Source organism: Elaeis guineensis, chromosome 1, assembly GCF_000442705.2.
Source record: "Elaeis guineensis isolate ETL-2024a chromosome 1, EG11, whole genome shotgun sequence".
NCBI lineage: Eukaryota > Viridiplantae > Streptophyta > Magnoliopsida > Arecales > Arecaceae > Elaeis > Elaeis guineensis.
Window position 1 is genome coordinate 145,477,806 of NC_025993.2, and position 14,493 is coordinate 145,492,298.

A 14,493-nucleotide genomic window follows, 5' to 3' on the forward strand; every position below is an offset into this window, starting at 1 on the left:
ATGCAGGGTCTTGAGGAGAGCAGGAGGCTGAGGGATGGGGAGATGATCCTACGCGTCGGGAACGGAGCAAGAGTTGCTGCTGTAGCCGTGGGAACCTTCCCTCTGTGATTACCGTTAGGATTAGATTTAGTTTTAAGAGACTGTTATTATGTGCTTGCAGCAAGCAGGAATTTGATTTCTGTTTCATGTTTAGCACAAGAAGGCTATGTGATTAGCTTTCATAAGGACTATTGTAATATTTTTTATGAAAATAATAAAGTTGCAGATGATTTTCTTATTAACGATCTCTATCAGCTACATATTGATGTATCTGTATTTAATATTGAGCAAAATGTGAATGTCATAGGAATTAAAAGGCCTAGAGATAGTCTAAATGATAAGTATCTGTGGCACCTAAGGCTAGGTCATATAGTGGAAGACAGGATTAACAAATTGGAGAAATCCAAGCTATTGAGTCCATTGACTTCCGAGTCATATCCAGTTTATGAATCATGCCTTCAAGGCAAAATGACCAATCTTCCTTTCGTGAGACATAGGGAAAGGGCCACAGACCTACTTGCCCTAGGGATGTGTGCGGCCCATTTGATGTGCCGGCTAGAGGCAACTACGTCTACTTCATTACCTTTACCGATGATATCTCTAGGTACGGGTATGTGTTTCTAATGAAATACAAGTCTGAAGCTTTTAAAAGGTTCAAAAAATTCAGACATGAGGTAGAAAAATAAACAGAAAAGCCCATTAAGGTTCTTCGATCAGATCGAGGAGGTGAATATTTTAGTCGAAAATTTCTAGACTATCTTAAGGACAATGGCATAGTCTCTCAATGGACTCCACCTGAAATGCCTCAACTCAATGGAGTTTCAGAATGGAGAAATCGGATCCTATTAGATATGGTCCGTTCCATGATGAGCTTCACGAATCTTTCTGAATTTCTTTGGAGACATTGTCTCATGACAGTAATTTATATATTGAATAGGGTTTCCTCTAAAATTGTTCCTACCACACCATATGAGATATGACATGGTAAGAAGCCAAGTCTGAATCATCTCAGAATTTGGGATTGTCCGACTCATGTCAAGAGACAGCAGGCGGACAAGTTAGAGTTCAGATCTTTTAGAGCTCGATTCATAGGATATCCTAAAAAGTCATTAGGATACTATTTTTATATTCTGAAAGATCACAATATGATTGTGAGTCGAAATGCTATTTTTCTTGAAAAATAGTTTATTCAAGATGGTGGCATCGGAAGAATAATTAAGCTCAAGGAGAATGTCTCCCAAGAGCAACGAGCTAAAGAACTCGAGGAACCAAATCATACAAAACCCGTCCTAACACAACCTCTTCCACCTCGTAGATCGACAGAATTTTTCGTCCTCCTGAAAGGTACTTAGGTACCATATAAGAGGATGTAGAGAAAATATTTCTCACGAAAAATGAGGTTCATGGTGATGATCCCAAGACCTATGACGAGGCGATATCAGATATCGACTCCGAAAATTGGTTAGAGGCAATGAGATCAGAAATTGACTCGATGCACTCAAACTAAGTCTGGACTTTGATAGATCCACCTGAAGGTATTGTATCTATTGGGTGTAAATGGATCTTCAAGAGAAAGATAGGGGTAGATGGGAATGTGAAGACATTCAAGACTAGGCTCGTAGCGAAAGATTATAGTCAGCGCAAAGGCATTGACTATCAGGATACCTTCTCGTCCGTAGCCATGCTAAAATCCATCCGCACATTGCTTGCCATTGCAGTCTATTTCGATTATGAAATTTGGCAGATTGACGTGAAAACGACGTTCTTAAATGGACATCTTGAGGAAGATATCTATATGAAACAGTCGCTTGGTTTCACTTTCAGTGATGATGATCACAGGATCTGTAAGCTGCAAAGGTCAATTTATGGACTTAAGCAAGCATCTCGGAGTTAGAATATTCATTTCAATGATGTGATCAAAATATTTGGTTTCATCAAGAACGAGGAGAAATCATGTGTGTTCAAAAAGGTCAGTGGGAGCGCAGTTGTCTTCCTCGTATTGTACGTAGATGACATCCTCTTAATTGGGAATGACACTCCCATGTTGACCTCAGTCAAAATATAGTTGTCTAAGGAGTTCTCTATGAAAGATCTAGGAGAGGCATCCTTTATACTGGGTATTAAGGTCTATAGAGATAGAGCAAATAGGATACTCGGACTTTCACAGAAGATGTACATAGAGGAGGTGCTAAAAAGGTTTAGCATGGAAAACTCCAAAAGAGGTTTATTGCCTTTTAGACATGGCATTCATCTCTCCAGAAAGATGTGCCCTAGCACACTTGAGGAGATTGGACGCATGAGCAAGATCCCTTATGCTTCGGCAATAGGGAGCCTCATGTATGCCATGCTATGTACACGACTTGATATAGCCCATGCTGTGAGTGTCACAAGCAGATATCAGTCGAATCCAGGCGAAGAGCACTGGACTTCTGTGAAATGTATCCTTAAGTACTTGAGAAGGACTAAGGATATATTTCTAGTCTTTGGGAATGGAGAACTCCAGATTTAGGGATATACAGACTCAAACTTTATATCCAATATAGATGATCGAAAGTCGACATCTAGGAGTCTGTTCATTTACAATGGTGGTGCAGTCAGTTGGAAGAGTTTCAAGCAGATGGTGATTGCTGATTCTACCATGGAGGCAGAGTATATTGCTGCATCGGAAGCTGCGAAGGAAGCATTCTGATACAAAAAATTTGCCGCAGAGCTTGAAGTGATGTCATCGGATGCCATACCTCTTTACTGTGACAATAATGGCGCCATAGCCCTAGCTAAGGAGCCAGGTCTCACCAAAAGTCCAAGCACATCGAGCGGCGATTTCATCTGATCCGTGATTACCTCGAAAAGGATTATGTCGAGGTCAAGAGAGTCGATTCCACAGATAATGTGGCAGACCCGCTGACTAAGCCATTAGGCCAACAGAAGATCGAAGCCCACCTTGAGAAGATGGGACTTAGATATGTAGCCAATTGGCATGAGGTCAAGTGGGAGTTTGTTAGATGTGTGCCCTAGATGCCAGATCGGCTGACACATTTCTATACAGATCTAAGGGCAAATTTATAATTTTGACTATAAATGAATAAAAAGATTATTCTTCTATCACATTGTGTACATTGTGTCTGTGATACATCTTTTGAGTTAGTAGGAATGTAAATTCATATTTTCAAGAGTTGAAAATTTAAGGCATGAATTTACATAACTAACTCATAAACAGCTCCTGACCATAGGATCATCACGAGGATGGTGATCAATTCAGAAGGTTGGTGTACGATCGATTCCTTAGGATAGATGTGTCTTGAGTCTATGGTGTGGAGACACCAGAGCGAGAGTACAGGTATTCATTGAGAACGAAAGTACTGAGCGTGACCACTTCGAGCAGTCATAAGAAAGTCTACCTTCTCGTCGATGACTAGCTCGATGCTGCAGTTGTGTGTCTAGTTCTTTGACCTGAGGTGCATCGACAGTTCACCTTGAGTGTGTTATAGTTTGACTACACCATAACTCGATCTCCTAGCCATTCGAAACTCTGAGGTGTATGTTGACTGTAGCATGTTCATTGTAGGAACTAGATCGCACCAAGATGGGATCTATCAACCTCGGTAGATGAGAGGAGTACTCCTATGATAATTGAAAGATCGAGTTCTTAAGCCCATGGCCATGGCAGAGTGAAATAATAAAAAAAGAATTTTTTATTGGGATTTCACATCGGACTCGGATCGATCGATTAACTCATATGACTGATGTTGGGTTTGACGAGTTCACCTTAATCCTAATTCAGTCAGGACTCATGATAGAGAAACTCAATCACACAGGTAACTGCACCAAGAGATTCATCTTCAGTTTTGATGGGTTGCCACCACATACTGCTAGGTGTCACTGGTGAATTTTGAGAGCAATAAGAATGATATTGATGATCGATCATTCTAATTGTCTGAATCAGAAGAGTTCTGATCCATCGAAAGGAGTTTCGATGATGTCAATGATGAGATCACGACATGCCTCATTACTATACAGAATTGAACCTAACTGGGTCACACAAACAAGGGTTAGGGTCTAGATGTCATCAATTGGGCTAACCCAATTGATTTGGATTAGATCCAATTAGGTTCAAGAAAATCGTGCTAGCACATGATTGAGCCTAACTTTCTCCTCGTGTAATCTTTTCTGTCTCTACTGAACCAAATATGATTTGACTCATCCAGAGAATCTTAGAAAGATTTCTCTCAGTCTAAATGAAGTTTGTCCAGCTCAGAAAAGGCTTGTCTTAATTCATGAGATGAATTTAAGACAACACCTGCTAATTTCTAGCACCTGCCAATTTTATTTTAGGACATCTGTCAAAAGTTGACATATGGGTCTTAAACTGAAGAGGACTCATTGGAAGATTTTTGTGGAGTATTCACATGCCAAAACTCAATTGAATTGGATGCCATAATCAGATTATGGCATGAGCCCAATTGGATTAAAGTGGGCGCCCCAAATGGATAAGAACCAAAGAGTCCTGATAAACATGGACTCTTTGGCGCCACCTTGATTGAGCTTATCCAATGTTGGCACCAACTTAGGAGAGAGGGTGGGGTTCTTATCTGATGTGATCAAATGATATCACTCCACCAATCAAAATTTTTTCAAAATTTATTGAAATTTTCTGATTGGTTGAATGATGTGGCACTGCGCAGCATATAGGATCTATATAAACCCTGCTGCGCCTAGGGTTTCGAGGAAGAAATTATTTAATGCACAAAACCCAATAGTTGCCACCCCCTCCCCTCTTCTCTATATCCTCCCTGCTCTCCTTCCTCCCCTCTTCACGTCCAAAGAGTTGGACGTCCATCTGGCAAAGATCCAAGGTGTGGTGACGCTTGAAACAGAAGGCTGCAGGACATCTTCGACAGGCTGCTGCTCCAACTTCAGAAGAAGTTCTGAAGTACTTTCAAATCAGATAAAGATTTGATTTTTGGAGCGTAGATTCATGAGGAGAAGATGTTCTAGATCCTGTCCGAGTGGATACCGATAGAGGTCAGGCACTTGCGTGACTACATCAGAACCTCAGACTGTGCAGAGATCATCTATAGGGTAATCAGATTACCCTTGAGGTACTTCTTCTTTCATCATAGATTTAGATTTAATTTTAGATTTTAAATATCAGATAATAAAATTAGATCTAGAGAATTAGATCTGAAATACGTAGGATAAATTTTTTTTAAAATTATTCCATCCCAGATTTGATGAAATCTGGAAGATCCTACGAGGAAAAGTGGTTTCCCCCTTCAGTGATTTGGTGCAACATAGTATAAGCACCAATGTATACTTGCACACATGACCCTTAGCTCCTCTAAAAAGAAAATTGTCAAATAAAAGTGAATGCCTTTACAAGATGCATTGAATTGATCATATATGCATATATCTTGATCTCTAACTCCTTCATTTTAAATGCCACTACTTTTCTCTAATGTTAAATTTACTTCACCTTGGTTATACTCAAATATTTTGTTATCATCAAAAAGGAAAAGATTATTGCCTCAAAGATTGATTTTGATGAGCATAAAATATTTGAGAGGGATACTAATGATTTTTGTCTTTGAAGTTATTTTAAAAGTTTATTTTAGGAGATCCAAGAAATTTTGAATTGAAAGAAATATTTGGAGTCAGCCAAAGTAGCAAATTCTTTGGGTTGGAGGTAAAATTTATGTTTTTTGAAAATCTCAAGATCATTCATGATCAATTGGAGGCAATTTCAAATTTTTTTGGAAGCTTAAAAATAAAAAAAAAATTAATTTGGATAAAAAGGGGCGACCTCTAGATCGACCTCTTTCAGTTTGGCATGCTGGCACGTAATTTTTGGAGTGGCATGCAAAATGAGGCGACCTTTGGGAGATCCCATGTAAAAAAAGGTGGCCCTTAGGTCATCCCTTGCTGTTTTTGAGTTGAAACAGAAAGTTGTTTCTTGAATGAAAAAAAGGGGCAACCCATAGGGTGATCTTTTTCTAGAGGTCGACCTAAGGGGTGCCTCCTATGATGAAAAAATCTACAACGGCTCGTTATTGTCCGATTTTGGCATATTAAATACTTTCTAAATCCTCTCTAATGGCTTTAAACGGCTAGTAAACCCTCTCCAATATTGATTGAAGATATAAAAATATTCAAAAGAGGAAAAATCAAGACTTATCAAGAGAAAAAAGTATTCAAACGAGTTTTCAGTTTTAAGTCAAAAAAAAATTTCAATTCAAATTCAACCACCTCTCCAAGGCTCATTCAACTCTCTATTCTATCAAAGTGTGTTCATAAAAGCTCCTTCATTATTATATAAAGTGCTTTTACTATTTTATTGTACTCATTAAGAAGCTAAGTGTCATATTTATTATAAAACTCTTTTCCTCACTCTGTATTTGAGTGTTCAAGTTTTGATAAGATTCCAAAACTTGAAAAAGGTTGATCCGAAACTTAAATCGGAGTGTATTTGGTTGGTTTGTACTTGAGAAACAAATGTCTAGCTTGGGATAATTAGGGTTGATGGGATCCGATGATGTAATCGGTGAAAATGATTAGTGAATTGAAATTTTTAAGTAGGAGCTTGGAGAGTGGATGTAAATGCAAAGTTGGCATCGAACCACTATAAATCTTTTTTTGTAATGTGTTGATCTCTTTTATTACTTTCTTGTATTAATTTCTTACTTAATTATGTCACTATCTAATTTATCTTTACTTTTATTCTTTCACATCATATATCATATTTAAAATATAATTTTTGTGATTCACTCGTCACCCAGTAACCCAATTCATCTCTCTTTGGATTGCATGGCTGACATCTTTCGTTAATAATGTGAATACTCGGAACGGTTAGTCTAGGAGAGACGTATAAGATTTGGATCTGGGGCAACATGCCACGAAGGCGACAGAGATGACGAAGGCGATGGAGACGGCGGTGGCGATGGAGATTGGGAGTGGCGATGGAGCCGATGGAGGTCAAGTGGGGACGGAGATCTGGGAGAGCAGTAAGGGAAATCAGGAGGGGCGACACCAGTGGGGAAATCAGGGGGGCGACGGAGACCAGGTTTACCATGGGCCACCATCTGGGGCGACGTCTGGAGTTGCCGCAAAGGTGGTAGAGACAGTGGCGGTGATGGAGACGACGGTGGCGACGGAGATCGGGAAGGGAACAGAAACCGGGGGGGGGGAGATTGGGGGGTGATGGAGCCGATGGACGTCAAGGGGGACGGAGATCTACTTGGGGGACCAATGGAGAGATCAAGAAAGGTGGCAGAGATGGCGGTGGCGATGGAGATGGCAGTGGTGATGGAGATCAGGAGGGGAACAGAGATGGGGGGAGATCCAGGGGACGGAGGTCAAGGGGGGAACGGAGATGCGGGGACCAGTGGAGAGATCAGGAGGAGGGGGGTGCAGAGGCCGGGTTTACCAGGGGGAGATCAGTGGCCAACAGAGGCCGGAGAGACCAGTGGGGCGACAATGGAGGTTGGGGAGACCGGTGGGGTGATGTAGATCGAGGAGACCGATGGGGCGATGCAGACTGGTGGGGCTACGGAGACTGTTGGACCGTCGACGGAGATGGAAGCACTGGGACCTACCTGCTGCCGGCAGCGGGGGTGCTGTCGTTGGAGGGCGGTGAGGTCTGTAAGTCTGCTGACCTTTTTCGCATGCTTTTCACCCAACCTTCAAAGACCCAGGCCGCTCTCTCCGAAGTATCCTCCTCGAGGCCTCCAAGGGCAGTGGAGACGGAGGCGGATCCATCTTCGGAGCTTGGTGGGTGAGCTTTCACCGAGCGGAGCCGAGGCCCACAATTGCAACTTTTTTTTTTTATTTTCTTGGCAACCAAACAAAACTTTCGATGAATTCTTGGAGTAATTCTAGATGGTGCAGCCCACAATTGCAACTTATCCTCACTTTCTGTGGATAAAATAAAGCATGATGGAGCAACAATTAGTTATCCAAAAATGCAAGATTAGTTGTATTTGTTGCCACTCATTTTTTTCAAAAAATAAAATTTAGGAGACAAAGCTTGCATTAGCTTAATGACAGTACAACACAAGCCACAACACTAACAGACTAAAGTTTGCAATTTACTTGAATACATAAACCAGATAGCAAGGAGATAACAATGACTACCTTGAGAGATTACTGTACAGAGAATAGATAGAAGCGGCCTCTGAAGCAAAGCAGAGAATCGCTATCATAACAAGAGGTGAAGGTTAAAACAGTGAAGAGAAGCCAGCAACACTAAGATCAATTGAAGTCATTACCAGCATTTTCAGTAGCTAGTGCATCCTCTGACCTACTGTAAATAGTACTCAATCATCCTACAAGATAGAATCAAGAGCATAATGAATAGGGTCACCATTTTGTCAAGCAAAATCTTCTTGCAAAGCAGCTTTAGCGGTGAAATCTGCAGTTTGATTAGCTTCTTGGCAAGTATGAGATATGGTGAAACTGTCACAGACATTCTTCCAACAAAGATCATTCACAATGGGGATAGGGAAAGCATTTGCTTCAATTTGATTGGCTAGAGAGGAGAGTGTTTACTGCATTACCTTCTAACCATATAGCATCGAGAAAGTAAATTTGTGCACCACACACGGTGCAGCAAAAATGCACCATCCTATTTTAATGGGCTATGTAGCCACCACTTTCTAACATGTATTTAATATCTCTAGTTCCACTTTTTCGTTTCAAATTTTGAACAACGAAAATATTTTTTCTTTTTTAAAAAAATTATGACATCTTATGACTATATTATGATATTCTACGGTCAAATTATGACTTTCTTCACAACAGCAAGTCATAATTTGACCATAAGATGTCATAAGGAAGGGAAGAGCATTTTCATCATTTAAAAATTTTATAAATTTTTAATGAAAAAAATATCTTTCTTTTTTTATGATTTTTGAAAAAAATTATGACTTCATATTGTGCAGTTGACTGCAAGATGTTATAATATGACTACAGGATGTCATAATTTTTTTAAAAGAGGAGAAGCATTTTTATCATTCAAAATTTCAAATCAAAGAATGAAATTACAGGCATTAAATATACATTGGCAAATAGTGGTGGCCCAAGATAGAATAGTATATTTTTACTGCATACGGTGCACAAAGAATTACGCTATAGCATTAGCATTGAAATCAATAGTTGCTACTTTAAAGCCCATCCATAGTGCAACAAGCCCAGCATAACTCACAGATGAGGGAGGAAGATGCTTGCTCCCCGTCTTAACAAGGTCCCTGCACAGTCGCGAATTATATAGCCAGATGCAGCTGTCTCTCCAACAGCATCGAAGTTCACCTTCAATATTCCCAAGGGAGGGGTAGCCAAAAGCTAAAGGTGTTGAAGAGTTATCCAATATAGACAACTGATAGTTGCCTCAGTACCTTAATGGGAACTTGAAGGTAGCTTGAGTATCAATAGGGTGATGAGAAATAACAAAGCAAGAAACTAGCTACGATGCGGATTGAGAAGAGTATTGAAAGATTCTTTCATTCCTGATGGTCCAGATTAGACAAAGGAGCATGGCCAGGAGAAAGCAATCCTCCTTCTCTACCCTAGTAATGGACATGAGGTCCACCAAACCCCGCAGAGAGGAGGGCTGCCGATTACCTATAGCAGCAAGATCCAGCTACCGCCAGTAATTTAAGACAAAGGAACACTCGAAAAGAACATGATTGATGTCCTCAATGGTATCAGTGCACACGTCACACATAATCTGAGAATCAGGAACAATACCTCTATAGGCCAATAGATATTTGCAAGGCAACCTATTCCACACCAGCTTCCATCGGAAGAACTGAACCTACATGGGAATATCCCATAACCATTTAAAGGAAGATTGCTCCATAGGCTGCTGCGAGAGGTTGATGAGAGGGTAGAGATCTTTAATAGAAATGGGTTTAGATTGGGTCGGACCCCGTATTAACTGATCCGACCAATCTCCATGGGTCTATATCCCATTCTCTAGTTCAAGTGAGCAGCTCATGGACCCTAAGGTCTGCAAATGGGAGATCTATGTCGATAAAGGTAGGCCAAGCACTTATGGAAAGGTCTGATAGCCATGGATCACTGAGGACACTAAATAGATTGTCCATTTCCAATCTGCCATATGAATTGAAATTGAATGATTGGGTTGCAATTGCAAATCTTGCCCCAGATGGACAAATTAATTATGCGTGGGTTTGGTGTATGTGTGCCAGGAACCATTAAATTGGTATTTAGCTGAGGTAACTGTGGCCCAAAGAGAGGCAGGATTGATCACAATCTCTGCACTGCAAATTTGCACAAGTAAGCTTTCTACCATGAAGGGATATGATACCCAATCCTCCAAACTTCTTAGTTATGCAAACATTATCCCATGCGATCAGGTCCAGGCCTTTACAATCAGCCTCATGACCCCAAAGAGATGTCCGATATTCCTTCTCAAGGTTGTCGAGAAGGTCAGAAACATAGACACAAAACAAGCAATATAGGCGAATAGGTAAGAGGACTGATCGAGAAAGGTTATTTTACTGGTTAACGGCTTAGTTGGGAGTCCAGAAAAAAAAAAAAAAAATATTAGTAAGGAGAGAAAAGAAAAAAAAAGAAAAGAAGGGTATTTCTTTCTTCTTGATTGGGAGTTTAAAGAAAGAAAAGAGAATAATTTCTTCCCTGCTTGGTTGGAAGCAAGAAAAAAAAGAAAGAAAAGAAAAAATTACAACATTTCTTTACCATTATACCCTTGAACATAACACGTATAGTATCGATTTATAAAAATCCAAGTCATTGCATTGGATAACCAAAGTTCAGAATTTATTCAATTAATATAATATAAACTAATTAGTAAGAGTTTCAAAATCAGTCTAATAAGATTCTATAAAAAATAATCAAAATATATTAGTCATATATTCTAAAATCAGTCTAGTAAGAATTCTATCAAGGATAATTAAAATATACCGGTTCTACATTCCAAAACTAGTCTAACAAGAGTTTCACACTCCAACAATTTAGTAAGAGGTCCAAAAGTAGCTAGACAATCAAAAACAATCATTACCATATTCTATTAATTACTTAGGTGCCATACATCATTTTTTTCAATATATTCTTATGCCTCTCCATTGGACAACCAAAAACGGCCCTTGCTTTTTCTGGATTTTGGATGAGAAAAAGATATGCATCATCAAATAAGTGGGACTCCATTCCAATGGCCATCAATTCATTGAAAATTTCTTCTTCTGTATAGACCCCTGGTCGACTTTTTGGATAATAGAATTTTTCTGTCTAATTGCATCAACAACATTGTCAATTGCTGACTTTAAAATTTCAATCTCTTGATCAATATTATTTCAAGGCTTTCTTTTTTGACCTTTTAAACTTGTTATACTTTTAGTTTGAACTTGAATTTGTGGTCTTGGGGATGGCACATCAAGTCCATCATTCATGTCATCAAAATCCTCCAACAAAACTTTATTTTGGGATATCAGTTGATCAATATCATGAGTAATATCTGTGTGACTGCCACTTAAGCTAACCCATCCTTGTGATTTCTTCTTTGTAGTCTCGGCACCTTCACCTATTGTCCTATCTTTAGCAAATAATTTCATTAAACTCGCATAGTTACGAATAGATTTAGTCCTCCATTTTTCTGCATCAGGATGTATCTAAATACAAAAAATATATATAAGTTTGTAAAAATTGTATTAACAATAATCAAATTAAGAATCAAAAAAATAAATAATCAAATTCAAAAATATAGCTCTATTAGTTCCTTTCAAATCTCAGGTTCTGCTATACATAGTTTTTTAATTGGACTTTAAGCAAAATCACTTAATCTATTTCTAAATAAGTCAAACCACTCATTAAATTTTGCCTTAAGAGACTTAAAGCAGTTTTTCAAATGAGCTTTGTTCAAATCTATGCCAATTTTTTCACTTACATCTTTGATAATTTAAGCATAAGCAGTGAATGTGAAAGTTCCATCAGATCTATTTTCTGCACGCTGTTGGTAAATCATTGCTGCAATGAACACATCATTCATTTGAGCTATCCATCTTAAATATTCTTTTTTCTTTACTTGATCTTTTTTTGTACCACTTATTGATAATATCTATATCATAAAAATATATAAAAAATATATAAAATATATATTGAATACTAGCATAAAAATTTTAATCATAAATATTATAAAAAAAATTAAGTACACTCAATTGCAATAAGTCTAATACATAATGCAATAAACAAACAAATAACATAGTAATCACCATAGGATGCCATTCACTACATAATCATTCCACATGTCAAGTGCTATATATATAATTTCTTAAAAAATCTCCTCGCATAGCATCTTCATCATCATCCGTTAGAGTAGGAACCTCTTCTTCAAGTGAAGATTAGTTTAAAATTTTTTGATCTACTTCATCAATAAATTTTTTATCAGGATCTATCTCTATTAAATAATTATGCAAGATGCAACATGCCAAAATAATCTTTGTTTATGTGTCAACCGAGTAATTAGATTCTGTTATGCTTTCGATCATAGAAAATCATTTCTTTAATACACCAAATGATCTTTCTATTGTATTCATAATGATGTATGTTGAAGATTAAATAACTCTCGAGGATTTTCTGCTGCTCGAGTGGAGTATTCTTTCAAGTGATAGCGTATTCCTTTATAAAGTGTGATAAGCCTACTTCTTAGCATATATCCCGCATCAACAAGATACTATTTACTTAATAAAATTTAACAAAAATAAATAATTATTTTATTAAATTATAAAAAATATAAAATTTATTAATTACTAAAGATTATCTTTAGAAATCTCCAGCTTATCTTCTCTCCTAAGTGTATTTTTAATTATCTTTGAGTCAGATGCCGTTCCTTCCCAGGAAAACAAGATATATATAAATTTTAAATTGAATGAGCATACAACCAACACATTTTGTGTTGGATAATCTTTTCTACCACGATATATTGGGGTATCAGAATGAGACACTTTTACACGAATATGTATTCCATTAATAGCTCTCAAACAATCCTAATATATAAATTTTATGTAAATATTCATTTAAATACATATATACATAATTAGAAATAAATTAAATAAAATTTGATTTATCTTGAAATATGGATAAAACTTACTATTGTTGAGTATTTCTGAAGAAACTTGTGCTCCTATAGGTTGAACCAAAAATTGATTTTCTAAAGATATTATTGCTCTTAGTACTCCATAAAAATGACGACTAATGATCTCATTAGAGCGATTAAAGAAGAATGAAATCGTACAATTCCTCACATTATGTGATAACATATGAAAAAACTTAGCAACTTACTATTCAGTTATTGCTCGTTGAGTGGGTTGAAGACCATCATCTTTTTATAAGATCTCATATAAATTTATAAAAGCTTACGATCCCTTTCGAATAATATCACGACACTTTTCATTTGTACTTAAATATTATATTATTTCATCTCATACTAGTTGTCTTTTTATGGAAGATTGACTAATAGGCCAATCAATATAATTCTAATAGCGATGAAGCCTGTGTCGCACCATAAAATTTATAACACGACAAACAACTTCAGCTGCAGCTAGTCGTCAACTTCTCTCCCACAAAAGAAACTCATTTATTTCTTCATTTTCTTATATTTTTATCTAAACATCTATTTTAATTTAAATTTAAATAAAATAAGTGTGTTATGGAAACAATTATGCTGTAGCAATATTAATTTTTTCTAATAAATAACTCCTCTTTCCCACGTATGTCCAAAAAAGAAAACACCATTCCATAGATCTCCTTCCCCGTATATGTCCAAAAAAGAGAGATAAAAAACTCCCATCCCCACATATCTCCGTCCACACATATGTCCAAAAAAAGAGAAGTAAAAAAACTCTCAATCCCCACAGATATCCTTTCCTACATATGTCCAAAATAAGAGAAGTATAAATTTTAGAAAAATAAAATGCAAGTGGATAAGATCATACCTTTCAGTTTGTTACGTCTTTCCCTGATTTTCTTTGTCTTTCTGCTTCAGTCGTGTGTGTGGAGGAGATGGCTTTTCCTTCAGCAAGAGTGGTGGCTCTGTTATTTCTATCCGAAGAAGTTAATCAGATGGGAGGAAATAAGCCGTAAGAGTATAATAGAAATTATAAAAATTCATTTAAGTTTCAATTTTTTTCTCTCCAAATCTGTCCAATTTAGTGGAGAAAAAGATTGAACATTTGAGGGGGTTTATATTCTCTCCATTTCTCTCTTTTTCCTTCCTTTTCTTTCATGAAAAAACTCCCAACTGAAAGAAAGTGTTAACTTTCTCTCCTATTCCTTTCTCTTCTCTCCTATTCTTCTCTCCCGACCAAGGTGTTAGTGATAAAACCTTCCATTATTAGCTTGCTATTTCTTGGTTAATTTGCCATCGAGAAAAGCAAGATCCCTCAGTTCTAAAAGCTTCCCTTGTTAGGGAAGCCCAAGATAAGT